The sequence below is a fragment of the Bemisia tabaci genome, chromosome 2 (assembly GCF_918797505.1).
Source record: "Bemisia tabaci chromosome 2, PGI_BMITA_v3".
Classification (NCBI taxonomy): Eukaryota; Metazoa; Arthropoda; class Insecta; order Hemiptera; family Aleyrodidae; genus Bemisia; species Bemisia tabaci.
Window position 1 is genome coordinate 58,241,641 of NC_092794.1, and position 7,053 is coordinate 58,248,693.

Genomic DNA, 7,053 nt, shown 5'->3' on the forward strand with positions numbered 1-7,053 from the left:
GGTCAATATGACTCGGACTGGGCATCAAAGGATTAAAGTGAGCTATTAAAACTCAAATGGTTAAGTCTGCTCTAAGTTAATGGCCTGGACCAGAGTCTCATTATCATGACTGATGCAAGCTGGTCTGTTAGATGAAAGGGGAGTAACCATTTGCTATTAGTGTTACGTATATGAGGACCTTTCTGACCAAACAGCGTATAGCGAAAAAGAACAGGTGTCAAAAAATCGTATTTAAAGTTTTCATTCATACTCAGGTCCCGGTGTGTCGACGGAAGTGAACCAAAACTGTTTTTTTTTTCTTAATCAATTATATCCCTGTGGACTGAAATCCTTCTGAAGTTACGTTATAAGCTGTTTGCTCAGAAATAGATTTCGAAATAGAAGAAGAATTTCAACGCCGTTTGTCACATTCGAGAGATCGACCAGCACGCGTTAGTTAATAAAAACGTGGAGACAGTGGATCTTTCCTTTCGAAAGCTCGCAACCTGTGCTATTCAAGGCAAGAGCGTCGCAATTCCAATGATGGTTTTAATGTTTCTGTAAACCCAAATGCTTTACTCATGGAAAATAATGCTTATCACCGTCGTACCTATTTCATTCTTTTGACCATTTCTAATCCTATGAGTTCGTCACTCTGAAGTTTCAAAAAATAAATGTGTATACTTTTTTCCTCCTAATGAGGATAATTATTTCTTAGAATATTGCTACTGTCCTCTCTTAGAGCGGTAGAATAATGGAGAATTTGCATAGGTACAAAATTTTTATTGCTTCATCTGAAAGTTCTTAAGGAGCTGATTTCGCGGTGTTTTTAATAATTTTCTGCTGTTATGGGAGATATAGTATTAAAATAGATTTAAAAGTGAGAAAATGCACCACCTAGTGACGTCTTCTGACGACATTTCCCATTTAAACACATGTATTTTAGCAAATAAGATCATTTTGTCATATCTTCTCCAATAATTGTTCAATTCATGAACCAAGGGTATCCTCGTGCTCAGTTCACTCAGTAATTTCCACTTAAACACGAAATTCATCAAATTTCAGACACCTACAAATCCTCTATTAGTTTATGCTGTAACATTTACTTTTAGGTTCATGCTAGTAGAATGCACAAAGTTTTAACTGAATTTAACTTCTTGAACATCGGACATATCTGACAGAAACTGAAAATCTTCTACTTCTCCTTATTCCTTGTGGACTTGGCATTTATTAAGACTTTTAAACAAAACAAATGAAATTAAAAAAGTATGAATTTTATTTACACATTTTCAGTAATTCGTACAATAATTACACAAAATTGTCTTATCATATTGTAACAATTTTCAAAGGAAAAGTTTGCAAGTTCCAGTGCGATGAATTTCTGATAATAATGTATGACTAGCTGTATTGAATTACGACAAAAACAGCTGATCTGCACTGAGATTGAGGCATAAAATCTTTAACATAAAAATAAGTTGTGTAAAGGACACAGAAGTAAGAGCTCAGAACAGCCCAGCAATTTTGATCGTAATAAAAGAAGTACCTCATAAGCAAAACAATCACAAAAAACTAAAAATGATTTACATAATTTAAGTAGAGAGCAGAGTATCGGTTCATCCACTTTTCTTCTTAGGAGGAAAAAATTTAGAGGAGTAAAAATTCTATAGCCGAACAATTCAATGCGTGAAAAGGAAAGTGAAGGGGAAAAAATGAAAGGGTTTTCACATTTTGGTTCATCTCTCTCAGAAGAAATTCCAAGATACACTAGAGTTGTTAAAAAATTAAAGCCTTGACTGGGCAAGCTCTTAAAACACTAAGAAGAGAATTTCTGACAAAACTGATGGCACCAACATACTTCAGGCCAAAATTACATGGGGAAACTTTTTAAATCCCAAATCCCAAGACTTTGCAGAAACTGCATTTTATGAAACAAGGTTTTACTTGCCTAAAAATCTGAATTTGACAAAAGAATAAATTCTAGATATTGCGTTTACTTTATATCTCGCGCATGTGTGACCATCCAAGGGAGAAGGAGCTAAGGGCCAAAAATCTTATTAGTGCTTCACAATTGTTTCATGAACATTGTGGCGCGAGAAAATGCCCAAAAAATCAAATAATACTAGGGCTATAAAGCTTGAGAAGTTTGCACTTTAAAAACAAAAGATATTATGAATAGCTTTCTATACATTTAATCTGCCATTATGCTATGCTTGGGGCACAAAATGTCAGGCTACAATAAAAATGTATGCCTCTAGTTGGCACAAGAATGATTGAGCCATCTGATTTGCCACATGGCAAAAATCCTCTCCTGAAAATTAAGTCTCCGTGCACTGAGGTCCCTCGTCTCGTGAATGGTCAGAATTGATTGCTTTTGCAGATTCAAAATAATGTACAAGTAATTATATGATTTGAAGTACACTGCTTTCACTCTTGGAGTAAACTAAAAGATCACAGATAAAAATGCATAAAAAGTTGTCAATTAAGAGAGAAGACTTGAATCCCAAACTGAATATTTGAAAATAAAATAAAAGAACAGATAAAACCACCATGGTTAAAATAGAAAAGGAACTTGTTTCCTCTTCTTGTACACAAAACTAAGAAATAATTCATCTAACTTGGTTTCCTTATCTATTTTACAGTAAGCTAAGTTGGGAATACAAGACCAAAAAATCTTCAATAACAAAATTCTAACGATAGTCAATCTACCAGAAAAATGGTCGGATGCATAATACCTTCGATAGAAAATTTTAAAACATCATGAACATTTGACAGGGATAAATTTGGCATTAATGTACATAATACTTACATATGTTTTTATTATAGACACTTACAGCTAAAAATAATAGTTAACACAGGTATCGAAGGACGTAGGAAGGTTGTCATGGATACAGAGTGTCCATGATCTTTTCGAAGGCTTAGCAATAAGACAAGGCGAAAGAAAGGTTTAAGCTGTAAACGGTTAGGAGGTCCACAGACTTCAGTAGAAAAACTTCATTGTTGCCCTGTCCAAAAAAACTAAACTTCCCCTACTATTTTTATCAATGTTCTAACCAAAATGCATGCCAACAGCTAAAAAATAGGGTTCTCTTTCCTTCTGATAGTCAGGTAGGAGAGGTTTCCGCATTAATTTGCTTTTTTGCAAATGATAAGCTGATGTTGTTTAGAAAGTAAAAATCATAGTTAATTGGTTTAAGCATAGTTAAGTCACTATTTAACTCATACATAATTTTGAAGGGCCTCTAAACTTATTAATAAAATAACAATTGACAAATAACTACAAGCAGGCACTGGAGTAAAGTTGTAGAAGGCAAATCTAAGATTACATAATTGGCAAGCATGAAGGACATTTCTTAAAAACCATTGTGATTGTTGAGACACACTGAAAAAAAAATAAATAAAACACACCTCCAGTGTTGTCTTTTCAAATGATACATCTTTCCTTATGTCTTTTCACCTTGCACTATCATGGAAAAAATAATTCCATACTCGAACCTAGAAGTTGCGATTTTTGGTGACATTTTACATTTGAGATGGAAAACAAATACTCTTATAAATAAAATCATAAGAGCAACGCATATCACAAAATGTATAAAGGGCAGCATGCTTCGGGAATTGGACAGCGAAATGGTCAGAGGACATAGCCCCCTAGTTACTTTTATTTTCCAAAACTATGTGCGCCTAATCCTTGCTACACAAGGAATAACCTAGAAAATTCAAATCTTCAATGCAGACTAGTTTTGCAAAAAACAAAAAATACAAGCCCACATTTTAGAGGATGTACTTGAGACGCCTATCTTTATTTTCTTTAATTTTTTTTTTATTTTATCTTAGCTCTACCAAGAATAATTTTCATAAATTTCATCCTGCAATGTGTTGTCCTTTAAAAAACGAAAGGAAACAATTCAACAGGATATTTTAAAGAATGCACTGAAATACATTTTTCTTCTAGTATTCAACACCCGTGATACTCTACAACATTTTATTTTGAGAATAAAATATGTATCATTTTTTTTTTAAAATAAATATCACATAATTCCTTTATCCATGACAACCTTCATAAAAATTAATCAATTAAAAGTATTCAATGAGGATATAGGAAAAAATTCATCTGGCGGAGGGGAAGGGTGAAAATTTACGTTGAATATACAATCAACACATCACTAACAAGCAGTGAACTCTGAAAAGATAAGTTCATTCAATCGAGCTTCAGCAAAGTAATAACATTCCTATACATGACAGTGCAAGGCTCTCTGTGGGAAACACTGCCCGGCAATTTTTAAGAGTATTAAGAATTAAGTATAAGACAGTATTAAATATTAAGTATTAATAATTCTTTGGTTGTTTACATGGAACAGAAGCCGTAAAAACAACCTTCAAAAATTTGCAGAACAACGTGAACAGCTCTTTACCGCTATATTTTTAATTTGTATTGCTTTTTTCCATAATTTTTGGCTTGTGCCTGACCCATTGATAAGTACCCATTGGATATAAACCCTTGATAAATGTAGTGAAGCATGTGTAGGCAAAAAAAAAAAAAAAAAAAATATTGAACGATAGAATCAGAAAAAGTACAATTTGAGCCTTACACCTCAACGAATGCTATCATCACGAGAGATATTTAACCTTATAATATACTTATTTCAATTTGGCTAAGAAGTAAGTCTCTTGCCCTCACAAAAACGACGTTTTTTAAAATATATTTTTCAAGATTTTTTTTAAGTTTGATGAGCACTGTGATGTATCAATTCATTTAGCTCATCATGATTAGATCATAACAGATGTAAAAAGTATTTCGGAGACATAGCTAAAAGGGCGAAATTGAATTTTATCAAATTAACTCTTTCTGAGGCCAAACGTTTGGCAGTTTGTCTTTTGTAAAAAAAATTTACAAGTCAAATAAAGTGAGTATTAGGTTACTCTGACTCATGTAATGGTCATAATTAGGAATTTCACAATAAGATATACCTTGGAGCTCAGGGAGACTAGGTTCATTTTTGTACATCATGTAATAATACTAATTACTAATTGATAATAATACAAAACGAAGTGCTTTTCTAAACATACTGATGCTGCTAATGATGTTGAATACATTTATCAATACCGTAGAAGTTCGATTTGTCATTTTTATGCCACTAAACTTTGCTGCAAGAATGATGGACTTCATCCAATAGTCGATGTAACAAAAAAAAGTGAGTAAGACAAAAATGACCAATAATCTCATTGATTAACAATCGACGACAATCAAACAATAATCTCATCTTATTCATTCATTCACCACCTAAAATACCATCAATCGAATAGAAGAAAAAAAGAATCCAACAAACCGGTTTAAGAAAAAAAAAAATAAACGGTAATTGAAAAGTCCTCAGGAAAACTACAATTATTTTGTATACTTCAGAGGCATGAAACATAAATTCACTTTTAGATAATTATTTGAGGTATCCCCAAAATTTCAAAAAAGCCCCTTGTTTGGATATTAACCTTCTAAAAAAATTAATGCACAACCTCCTGAAAAATACTGATTTGATCTGAGAGATGTTCTTAGAAGTATCTCAAGATCTCAATTAAAACAAGTAGCAAAAGCTACCTGCTGAGGGGGCGCCGCCCCCCCAGACCCCCCCTTTCAAATTATATATGTGAGACTTTGAGTATCATAGAAGTCGTGCGGCGACATGCCGAATGAAATGCCACAATTAAAATTATTGGATCAGATGATGAGCTGATAAAAGCCTTACCTAGTAATTTGGGAACATTTCTGACACAGTTTGGTTGCTTTAACTATCACTTTGGTTTGCGAAATACAAATCGTTTTCACTTCGTATGTAGTTAAATTTGATTTTGACTGACTTAGTTTCTGATGGATTCAAACTCATAATATACATTTAGGTTCCAGGGAAAGAAAAATGCAGATGAGCTACACTTCACATGAATACAGATTGATTAAAAATAAATAATCCGAAGAAGTGATGGAATAAATGATAATTGTTTACTAAAGTAAATACTATACCTAGGATTCATAGGAATTTTAAATAAAATCCCACCCATCACTAAAATAACCCATATCGACGGTGAAACTACCAAACCACGTATCTCGTTTGCGGTGTTTAAAAATCTACGCTCACATTTTATTTTTTTGAAGTAGACCAAATCAATATCATTCCTTGAAATTTACACGGGATTTTCTCCGCGCAAAGAGGAAAAATCACAGAAATTTTCAAGACTGGATGTTAAGTAGTTTTTCATTTAAAAAATAAAGTATGACAGGAAGTCTGCGACGTCGCAAACCGAGATACGTGGTTTGGTAGTTTCACCGTCGATATGTATATACTCAGGGTGCCTGCTCTCGGCTCGATTTCGCCGAATGGAATTCTTTATCATCGCGGTTGTCCTTGTTGCGTGCAGGAGGAAATGAAGGCGCGCTCGCAGTAGCAAGAAGCAGACGCGCCAGGTTGCTTGCGACGCGTGAATGTAGCTTAACCTCCACAGATTAACAAACCGTCGAGCAGCCACGCGAAAAGTCCTATACCTACATACCGGGTGTCCGTAAAGTAACTGAAAAGTGGGTATAATTTTTGAACAAAAAAAGATAGAAGGTCGCGGTTTGTGGCATTCTTCATCATTCAAAAGGGGAAATTTTTCGATGGGGGGGCTTTTCCCGGTGGACCCCCCTGGGGGGGCCCCAGGGGGGGCAACTTCAAAAATTTAAATGGCAACCCCCATTTTTTTAGGCATGGTTAAAAAGAACTTAAAAGGACAAGAAAAATGGCGCAAATAAAATTAAAATCGGTTATTTCGTTCAAAAGTTACAGCCGGTCAAAGTTTTAAATTGACCACTTTTCAAAAAATCGCCGATGAGCTCCAAATTAACGGAAAAACAAAAACAAACCAGGAATGAAAAGTTTGAAAAGTGCTTTTTAGGAAGAGAAAAAACAACTGACGTTGTCACAAGTCTGGATGGCACTGTTTCAAAATAAAATTTCGGAAAATTCAACATGGCGGCAAATTTGAGGAAACGCAAAAAATGAAAATTCCAGAAACTGTTATCTTTCAAATACCCTCTAGTTTAAGGAAATC